An 11,612-nucleotide genomic window follows, 5' to 3' on the forward strand; every position below is an offset into this window, starting at 1 on the left:
TGTGCTTCCTGGTCTCTCCCTGCCCCCAAGTTATAAAGCAACTTTATAATGAGGTAGCAGAGAAGTGTCTACATTATTATAAACTCAAACTGTTGGAAACCTGAATGTGCTCAGTGCAGGTAGCACTTAACAAACAACCTGGACTTTTACCTAAAGGCTACAGCCTTTCTCCTGGATTATACACAGATTAGGGGGTCTGTATCACTCTTCACTCAGTTTGGAATGACAAATTAAAAGTCATTTATTGTGGCTATTGTATTACTCAGGAAATGTGGAACCTGAAGTGTGAAATTTCTGTACCAGTGCCTCATAGTAAATCCCTTCCCTAAAGGCAAGTAATTATGGAGCCAGAAACATTTTTTTTTTTCTCAGCTGGAGAGAGGGTGACATAGAATGCTTCTTTCATTGTCCAAAATGCTGCAAATTTGCTGAGAGGATCTCACCTCCCTGACATGTTGATTGCACTTCACATCACACCACGTACCAAGGGACTTATTTTGTAAGGTTTCTGGCCTTCTCCTTCATCACAATTGCAGAGTGTCAGTTTGGTCTGATGGAGATGGATATAGAACAATTGTTGGTTGGAAGCTCTTGATACAGACAAGGAGTTCAAACACAGGCTCTGCCTGGAGGTTCAACAGTGAGCATCACTCATCAGTCATAATTTTCCAATGGAAAAGATCAAGACAACTTGCCACCCATTATATCTATTTAACTGTACTCCAGAGTGAATTAAATTGTATTTAACAACTTTTATCTTGCAAGATTTATGCACTCTAGAAAGAAATATACTTCTCCATCAAGCTGTTGTTTTGTTTATGGGTTTAAGATTTTGACATTTGTTCCAAAACATTCAGTATCTGATAAATTCTTTTCAAAGTCTTCATGACCCTTGATCCCCTCCCAAGTTTTTTTTTTTTTTTCTTTTTCTTTTTTCAAGATACATAAATAGGCTTTATTTGCAAGGGAACAGAAATTTAATCAAACAGTTCAAATCCCATATCATCCTCAGACTACTCAGACTCTCCTTTCTTCTTATCTTTCTTCTCTGCTGCAGCAGAGGCAGAACCAGCAGCAGGAGCTGCAGAGTCAGGAGCAGCAACAGCCACAGCCCCTCCAGCAGGCACATTGGCAAGTTTGCCAATACCCTGGGCTGTGACGTCTTCAGTGTTTTTCCCATGCAGCTCATTGATGACCTTGTTGAGCCGGTCGTCTCTGCCTCGATGCCCACGCTGTCCAGGATCTTCTTGGAGCTGGGGGAGGAGTTGCCCCTGAGGGCGGCCAGCAGGGAGGAGACCACATAGCACATGTCGGTGGCGGACTGACCTCAAGTCTGCGACCTCGGCTGCCGTGGGGAGTGAAAAAAAAAGCCAAGTTTTTTTTTTTTAATGATAAAAATAAATTTCAAATTTAGTAGTAGAGCAATGGAAATATACTGTGAGGATACCATGGCTTAAAAATAGTCGCTTATTCCTACATATGTATGTTCTGAATTGAAACAAGCTTGATCATTATTGCAAGTATTGATCTACAGCCCTTCCAGAATTTTAAGAGGTGTCATTGTAGGACCATAGAATCCTTGAGTTAGATAAATACCTGAAGATGTCATCCAATACTGTTCAATCACAGCTAAGAAAACTTGGCTGTAAGATGGGTACATGAATTTCACAAAAGGATCTTCTAAATGGTCTGCATAAAAACAAGAATAAAAAATGCAGGTTTCCTAATTCGAGAATAGCATTTATTTGATCTCAGTATTTATCTTCACATACAAATTCTACGTGGAATCTGTGAACCTCCAGGGTATTTAAAGGAGTAGAGAAAGATTAAGAGGTGAGAAGTTTAATTGGCTTTAAAAGTTGATCCTTTGATTTTGAGTGATGAGAATACCTATGTGAAGAAAGCAAGAGAAAGGAGACCATATTCCATTCTTGCTTTTGTCCAGCTCATTCAATGTCAGATAGCTGCCAAAAAATTGACTCATGAACTGTGCTGATAGAGTTGCTGTGTTTTGCCATCCTGGTTAGTTTATACATCTGCAGAGGCAAAAACCACATACTTAAGGATTTTTTTCTTTTGTTTTGGGAACCAGATAATCCAATAAGAAGACATATTGTAAAGTCTCAATGAAAATTGTTACTTTTTTTCTTGGCATGTATTATTTAGTGTCCCATGATTCTTTGTCATTTGTGTTGTGTATAGTCCATTAAAGACTTGATGGCTGACCAATCTTCACCTCACGTTCTCTCTGAAAAATCCATTTTTATTATCAGTGAATTTTCTTTACCAATTCTTTTTCCTATCATGAGCCAAAAGACTGAAAAGTGCTTCATAAATGCCCTAGAACCTTCTACCATGGTATTTCTTTTTAGTACCTATATTTATTGCTCTGTTGCCTTTGATGTCCATTACTTGAAGTGAATGGTACAGTTCAGTGAAAAGTCAAGCGTCAAGACTCTGAAGGATTTTTGGGGTCACAGTCCCTCACTGGTCACAGCCCATCTCTAAATAGACCTCTGCACACAAGGCAGAAGGCTATGGAAAGATAGGAGAGGTTCTCTTGGAGACTTTGATGAGTTATACAGGTTTCCTTTTCCCCAATCAGATCCTTGGTTCTTGAAGGAAAATAGTAGACCTCTCCTCTGTGGAGTCGCATGCTGCCTTCTGAATGCTCGTCTGTCCTCCATGGTGGTCTTTGACCTGGTTGAATTCCTGACAAGAGGAGTTTCAGTGTGGCTCAAATCAATAGGGAGATTTGCTTCTCGACCCAACTCAGTCTTCAAAAACTCCTGGGAACATGCTCACAGTGTGGGTTCTTGGACCCTTCGGTGAACCATGGGTTCACTAGGAAGCTTGTTTCCAGCAAGCTTTCCCAAGGCTCCTTGAGCAGCTTGCTGCATGCTATGTAGGAACCACTGTACTGCAATACCAGCTGTTAGACATGACCCCTGCCCCAAGGGAAAAGAAGAAAGCGCTTCAAACTAAGCATATCACGAACTTGAAACTCTCAATATGTTCTGTACCTACATCCAAGGCGAAATGTGCTCTAGACTAGTTTTGTATTACACTAAGTGCTTTCTGATACTTTGTGACAGTGGGCCCAAAGGACAAATGTAGGTAATTCATCTCAAGCTCCGTAAAACAGAACACAGCCTGAATATCTCAAATCATGTGTACCAGAGGCAGTAGAATTGCGGAAAGGGTCCAGAAGAGAAGAAAGGGAAATCGGTTATTATTTTTGTCCAGAGCCAATGAGGATACAATGCATTCATGTGTGATCTGTAATATTTCTGCTTTAATTTGACTTTGGTGTATTCAATAAATGAAGGATCTAATTATAAAATTGTGTTTCCATGTGTACTTAAGATTTTAAGTACCTATTAGTGCCTTGAGTACTAAATCAAGATTGTCATTTAATTCTGGGAACAGGGACACATTTTTGGGGAGAGGCCAGGCAATCTGAATTCTAGTAGATGTGATATTTAAAATTTAAAACTGTTATAGTTTCTTAAGAAGCGAAGCAGACTACAGCTCTATTGTATGTGGTAATTAGAAAAGGGGAGAAAATTATATGGAACTTTTTACATCTTAAAAACGCCCTGCTGGCATTAATGTTCCAGGGGGCATTGTGATATTGCTGAGTTCAGTTAAAAATAGTCTTTGGTAGTCTCATTGGCATATTGGAGGAAAAGTGAATTTTCTGAAAAGTGATTCTTTCAGATTCATTAGGACAAAAATTTCCTGTCTTCCTGTTGGTATTTATTTTTCCTTCAGTTTAAGCTCCTGGCTCAACTGCAGTGCCATTTTATAGCACAGATATCTAAAGTCATAAACCTAGGTGACTTCAGGGGCAAGGAACAGTGACATTAACTACTGAGTGACGGGGTACAAGAAGGGCTACTGCTGCTCATCTCTTGGTGGGAATATGGGTCTAGTGTTGACAGATCTTATGCATAATTTTTTTGTAGTTGTAGATGGATAGCTTGCCTTTATTTGCTTCATTTTTATGTGGTGCTGAGGATTGAACCCAGTGAGTGCCTCACACATGCTGGGCAAGCACTCTGCCACTAAGCGAGATCCCCAGCTCTTATGCATTTTTATAGAAGTCCTTTTTTAAAACTGAAATGTTCTGATCTTTAAATGTCACCTAATTCAGATAATATCAGAATCATTGGACATTTTGAGGCATGGTTCTACCCTGCAGATTAGATAAGACTCCAGGCTCATATTCAACCCATGAGTATTTGTCTGGTTATAAAATGTGAAAACATCCATAGGTTGGTTTTTAAGTAACCACTCCCTGGTGCTCGTGACCCTGCTGGGACCTTTGTAGGACCAAGGACCAGGCCCAGGCCAGCCCATCCCTGGCAGTTTCTCTGTAACAGTCGTGTACTCTGTTCTCTTTATAGGCTCAGACCTTGATGGGCTCATGGCATTTCCAGGGTATGGGCATGAAAGCACACAAACACACCATGTCCAATAGGCTACTTCTCCCTTGTCCCCAGGTTCTACCTGTTGGCTGCCCATGTGTGGCCAGTTCAGGGTACTGTAGTTTTTTTTCTTTGATAGCAAATGCAACATTTATTAGATATTTTGGTTTTACTCTGCCATCTTCCATGTCTGCTTCTCATAGGTGCTTTATCAGTCTATTTTACCCTTAACTTATACTGATGATCTTTTTCCATGGACATGTAGTTCTGTCATTTATTCCATCTGATTGATGAGCTCTTTTTTTTTTTTTTTTTATTACAGCCTATTTTCCTTTTGCTTTGTCACTCTTCAACCATGGGATTTGGTGGGATGGACACAGTGAACACCGTTAAGTACCATGACTTTCCTTTTGTGTCTCTTAGGGTTCTGCCCTCCAGTTGCTGTCTTACGGACTTGCTACTCAGTAACTTAGACACCTCTTGCTTTGCTTCCACTGCACTGTCCCCTCAGAAAGTTTTGCTTGTTCCCTGTCATATGTAGTTGGTAGTTAAATCAACTTTGATTTTCTACAACTGATTTTCTTTTCTCTGAATTTTTTTTTTCCCCTTTGGTACTGGGAATTGAACTCAGGGCCCAGGGGCAATTAACCACTGATACATATCCTCGACCTTTTTTATTTTTTGTTTTGAGACATGGTCTCAATGAATTGCTTAGAGCCTCCCTAAGTTTCTAAGGCTGGCCTTAAAATTGGGATCCTCCTGGCTCAGCCTCCAAAGTCCCTGCAATTACAGGCATGTGCCACCACACTTGGAATCTTCTTTCATTTTTGAGAAAAGTGGTTCCATTTATATTTCTTAGGGCATTTGACACTGCATTTTCTGCCTTATATATTTTAGTTTGTACTTCATCTCTAAGGCTACTCTATCCTTTACAGCTGACATTAACCACATTTTATCCTTTAAGGTAATAAAAAATAAATAGACTTGGATCCCTCAGTTGCATTAGCTACACATGGCTAGTGAGTACCCTGTTAACCATCACTGAACACTGCTGTCATTAAAGAAGGTTCTCTTGGACTGGGCTGTTTTCAGATCTTGAGGGCTTTGATGGTCCTTCCTTCCTCACTCCCTACCCCTCAGCCCCAAGCTGGAAGTACCTTGTCTGTGACCACTTTCATTTTCAGTGGGCTTCATGGCAGAGGAAGCTGTGTGTGGTAGTGATTGTATGTATAGACTCTTGGAGTTTAATGGTCTGACTTTATGACTAGAGCAAGTTATGAACCTCTCTTACCTTTAGTTTTTTTTTTTTTTTAATTAGTGAATAGAATAGTCATAATTTATCTAACTTATAGTTCTGAGCTTAAAATGACATGCTTTTGGGCTAGAGTTGTAGCTCAGTGGTAGAGCACTTGCCTAGCATGTGTGAGGTACTGGGTTTGATTCTTAGCACCACATATAAATAAATTAATTAAATAAGCGTCCATCAAAACTAAAAATTTTTTTAAAAAAATGAGACACTTTCTGAAAGGTTCTTAGTGTAATGGTGATCATACGGTAGGTATTCAGTAAATGTTTGCTTGTGTTCGGTACCAGATGGGTATCACACCTAAGAATGCATGCCTCCCTGCCATGGCTGCTCTCGAGCTGTGACAGGGTCATTTAAAATGTTAGCAACAAGGAACTTATTTTCCCAAGCCCAGTCTCCTGTGTGATTTTATTTTTTCATATAGTGCTGGGGAGGGAATCCAGAGCCTCGCATATGCTAGGCAAGCACTCTACCACAGAGCTACTTCCCCAGCCCCTTTTAAACTTCTATTTTTGAGACAAGATCTTTCTCCTTTATGATGTTTAATAAGACTCTGTGTTTTGGGGGCACTAATATTTCCCATTAATGAAAACACAGGTATTGTACCTTTTTTCTCTATGGCTTCTGTGAAGCACTGAAGGTGGTCATTTTTGACAAAATTGTTAGTAGCTCCTAGTAAGTTGCTAGCCTTTAAGGCTGGAACATGGAATTTTTTTTTTCTTTTCCAACAGCTCCCTTAATTTTTATCTGTTCTTTTTAGATATATGTGACAGTAGAATATTTTGGACATATTATGCATAACATAGCATATAACTTACTCCAATTTAGATTCCATTATTGTGGTTGCACATGATGTGGAGTTACACTGGTTGTGTATTCATACATGAATATAGGAAAGTTATGTCCAATTCATTCTGTTTTTCTAACTCCATCCACCCTCCCTTCCCCTCAATCCCCTTTGTCTAATCCAATGGACTTCTATTCTCCCAACCCCTTATTGTGTATTAGCATCTGCATATCAGAGAGAACATTCATCCTTTGGTTTTTGGTGATTGGCTTATTTCATTTAGCATGACAGTGGGACATGGAGTCTTGAGGAGTTTTCACCTCAGTAGGTGTCTGTGCCTCAGATGAGGTGAGCTATCTCTTTCTGGGTTCTATTGTGAAGGAAAACACAAGATTCTTTTGGTATAGATGAAACCTTCCCCTGGCTTCCCCTCAACAGATGCCTGGGAATTCAGCTTGTGTGTCCTGTAATCTATCAGTTCAGGAAGTCAACTACCAAATTATAGATCACAGGGGAGGAAGTTTTCTTGCAGGGAAGTTCCTGTTTATGGAAATGGCTGTGCACCCATTTGTGAAGAGCTATTGTTATTTGAATTTGTCACCTTCTATTCCTCCAAGTTCTGTTTAAAAAAAAAAAAAGTGACATCTTGTAAAACCTAATTTTTTAAGTCATTAGCACATTGCTCCCTACTGAAATTTCTTAGAGTTTGAGTTAAGATAGGATGTGAGTATGTGGGAAGCAATAGATGGATTATCTTCAATGATATTTGAATGTACCCAGGAAAAGGTGGTATTAGCACAGTGTAATAGAATTCTATATATAATTTTCTTCTTCCCATTTTCAATGCATTTTATACATTTAAAGCAGAATGATTTTTAAGTTACAGTGAGTGAAAAATTGTTGATGATTCTAATAACTTTAAAAAGTAATCCCATGCAGAACTTTGGATAAATAGATACAAATAATGGGTTCTCAGTTCATTTTCTTATACAGTGGATAGGCCTCCTGCACAAAATTGTTGAGGCACTAGATTTTTCATATCTGTTCACTCACCCCTGCAGACATTCACACAGCTATCTAGTCATCTTTTATAATAAGCTATTATATCAGGAAATTAAATGGATAATAAGATGTATATTTGAGAAATGCAGGTCTGTCTTTTGAAAGAACTCCTTTGGTGTGAAAAAGACTCTGAGATTCTGTGTATCAGATCAGGGTCTGGCTCTGACCAAAGACATCATAGTATTCTTGAGTCTTAACCAGCTAAAAGTATGAGAAATTGCCAAAGAAAGATTGTGGAATTAAAAAAAAATGTTAATGAACTCCTAAATATGAACATATGACTTTAAAGTTGGAAATTAAGTTGGATTGATTTACATAGAAGGTATTTGCTCTTGGGCACTACATATGCCTTATCCGATTCCATTCTCAGAGCCAGGAGCACACTTGTAGTCTCAGGACTTGGGTGGCCAGTTTGGGCCTAATGGATAAGAAAAAGAGAAGGCCAAAGATGTTAGGAAACATGTACATTTGTCGCCTAACCATTAAAGATTGAAATGTTGATCTGAACTGAGTAGACTTCAGTGCTTAATTAAGCTTGAGACTGTTCTGAACAGCCTAAAGGAAAAGGAAAAGAATCCAAGCATCCAGTTGCCACCTATGCCACTTGCTACCTGTGTGGTCACCAATTGTCATTAAACTTTTCTTTGCCTAAGTTTTCTCAACTACAATGATTGCAGTGCCTGTCTTACACTGTTGCGAGAATGTAATGGGATAATCTGTGTGAAAATATTTGGTGCACTGTATCAGGTTATATAAATGAAAGTTCATACACTCCAATGCATTTTTAAATGAAAACTTTCACAACTGTCTAAAAACCTAGTCTGTTTTTAGGTAGTGTCAGAGAGTTGTCTGTTTACCAAATGATTATTGTGAAATACCAAAATGGTGGAAATAGAGACAGTTACATAACAAAATTTGAATAATATTGCATTCTTAAAATAAAAAGGGAGACTGACTAAAACCTGGTATTTTACAAATTAGACAAATGGAACTCTTGCTTTACTTAATAAATTGACTATACAGTTAAGTATGTAGTTGACTTAATGTCAGTGTATTGTCTCTTGAATATTTTGGACATAAAACCAAAAAGGAGAAATGTGTATATAGTATAATTATTTCTCACTTGTTTTGTTTTGTGGACTGTTTTATAGAGAAACCTATGCTCCTCTTTTAAACTGCAGACTAAGACCATCCATATAAGCTCTCAAAATTAATAACTCTATTTACATAAAAATAGGAATGCATTATTAGCAGCTCTTATTTTGGACTTAGTGTGTTCTTATCTAAGAGGCTTCATGAATATTCTGAAATAACTGCAAAACTCATCAAACAAATGGGAATGATTACCACAAAATCAGGCTTCTGACTTAGATTTTTCTGCAGTTACTGGGAAAGCACCACACTTGGATTTATGTTATTTAGACTGACTGGGGGAAATCCTTTTTAAAGCCAAAAGGAGATGATACACTTTCAAGAATTATTTAGTAGAGCTTCTTAAAAGGGTCTAGTGAAAAATAAATAAAATCAAGTTTAAAAAAAAAAAAAAAAAGACCATATTTACCTGCGGATTTCAAGATCAAAAAGCTCAAAATTTGTTGGAGAATACTTGATTCTGTATAAAGAAATCAGTATAATTATTTTGTCCTGGGGCATTAAAAGGTGATAAAATTTAGGAAACTGAATTTGCAGGTTAAAAAAAAAAAAACTTTTCATTTTTACTGTAGAGGCACATGTCTTCAAGAAGAATAGTGTGCATGTGAGGTGGAGTAATTTTCTACCATATTTTAGAAAATCTTATGTAAAAATAAAATAGTGCAACTGCCCCACACTCTAAATATCTATTATAGGGCTCTGTCATCCCCCAGCCCCCAGCAGAATTTAAGAACCACATAATTGGCTTATTTGTTGTGTTTATAATTTATTTTGTCTCACCTGTTAAAGTACATTCTAAGTGTCCAGAACAAACAGTGCTTGGCACATGGTAGATAATAAATAAATGTTCATTGAATGAACAAATGAATCAAAAAGTAGTTTTTTTGTCTTCATAGCCCTATGTTTATGTCTCTAAAAATGAGAACTGTATTGGACGTTCCTCCCCCAGCAACTGTGAGTTGACTGAGTAACTAGAGCTAGCATGAAGATAATTTTGTTCAAAGACATTATTTTCTTTCCATCCTCACCCATTCCTGCCCATTTTGTAGCTGGGGATTGAACCTGGGGCCTTGCACATGCTAAGCTCGTGCTCTATCATTGAGAAACACCTCTGTCTCTATTTGTCCATTTTCAGCTGAGCCTGGGTGTACTCCTCAAACTTCATTTGTTTGAAGTTCAAATATTTTTTTTTCTAGGAAATAAAACACAAGCTAAATACATTTAGATCACAAACTCTAGTTGAAAGACTATCAAGGTAATGGAATTTTGAAGTCAGAGTAGTGCTGAATCCCAGCATTCAATTTTCTTTCTTCCTTAGGTTGTATAAAGGATCAAATCAGAAAAAGTTTACTCTCTAGGGGTTTAAAGAAATTAAGTACTGCAGTTTTATTGACCTGGGCTCAAATCTTGAATCTTTTGATACTGAGAATCTTGGGTGAGTTTGCCACATTCTCTAAATGTTCTGTACTATAAAATTTTCAATAATGAGTAGAAATTTGGGATGTTGTAAGGATTCCATAAATTAATAGAAATAATATTGATCAGCCTATCAGTCAGTGACAATAAGACTAAGTTATTTTAGGCCAACCATGTTGCTGAGAACAGTTAACTCTTGTTTGTTGCCACGATCTTTTGTCTTCCTCTAGAATCCCAAGCTGGTAGTTTTTCTCATTTTTTGATCCTAGAACTAACTCAGAATCCTTTGAAACTTTTTCTTTTGTTATTTAAATCTATTAATTATTTTACTGGAACAAGGAAGCATGTAAGGGGTCAGAACACTCCTCATAAACATATGCATTAATGGAAAGTGTAGGGGTGTCTAGGTTACTGATGTAGAATTCATTCAGCTGCATTCTAGAGTGAATGCCAAGTGTGCCGTTCGTGTTGACACTGGAGCAGGTATGGTGCCTCTGAGCCCCCAGAGAGGAAGAGGGGAGGGAGCCATGAGTTCTTTTAGAGAGAAATGGATTCTACATGCCAGCTGTCTTATGTGGCTTTTGGGTGTGTTAGGCCTACTATGACAAAATGCCACAGACTGGATGACTTACAAAACAGAAATTGATTGCCTGCTTTGGAGACTAGCAATCCAAGATCGAGGTGTTGACAGGGTTCATTACCTCTGAAGACGGTGAGGGAGGATCCTTTGTCCTGGCTTCTGTTGGTTTCCTGGTCATCTTTCCCGCCCCTTGGCTTATAAGTGTATCACTGTTCTCTGCCTTCATGTTCATGTGACATTCTTGTGTGGGGCCTCTGTGTCAGTTTCCCCTTTGTATGAAAACATAAGCCACGTTGGATTAAGGGTCCACCCAACTCCAGTGTAACTTCCTCTTAACTAATTATATCTGCAATGACCCCCTTTCTTTTATATAGGACACATAGATTTTTTGTGGACACAATTTGACCCATAACAATTGGTATTTCCATGTGTGCTATTTTTATATAAGAATTGCTTCAAAGTTTAAACATCTATCTGAAAACGGTCTCTTTGTATGTAACACTTTGAAGCTTCCAGGAGAGACTGCAGGTCTCACTGTTTCCTTCAATTCTTCTATAGGATGGAATTATCTGATGTCATTTGGTCCCCCAACATCAAGTCTGCATTTTTGAGCCTCTCTTGCAGTGGGTTTGGCAGTGTGGTACTTAGGCTCCAGATCAGAGCTGTCCAGTTGAGCTCCTGTGGGGATGGAATTGACTAGTACAGTAACAAATCAGCATGTGAGGTTACTGAGTACTTGGAATGTGGCTAGTGTCTAAGCAGTAAGTGTCTAATTTTAGGTAAATTTAATCAGTTTTAGTTTATATGTAAATATTGAATGTAGTTAGTAACCTGTATTGAACAGCATATCTGTAACTGGGGTACGTGTGGATGTGCTGT

General features: G+C 38.2%; 1 pseudogene across 1 annotated transcript; it reads right to left on the reverse strand.

Annotated features, from left to right (window-relative positions):
- Positions 1-941: 941 nt before the first annotated feature.
- LOC306642802 (large ribosomal subunit protein P2-like) lies at positions 942-1,309 on the reverse strand (annotated as a pseudogene). Its single transcript has one exon. The product of its transcript is annotated as a large ribosomal subunit protein P2-like (transcript).
- Between the last annotated feature and the right edge of the window lie 10,303 nt (positions 1,310-11,612).

Source organism: Sciurus vulgaris (genome assembly GCF_902686455.1).
Source record: "Sciurus vulgaris genome assembly, chromosome: 13".
Taxonomy (NCBI): Eukaryota; Metazoa; Chordata; class Mammalia; order Rodentia; family Sciuridae; genus Sciurus; species Sciurus vulgaris.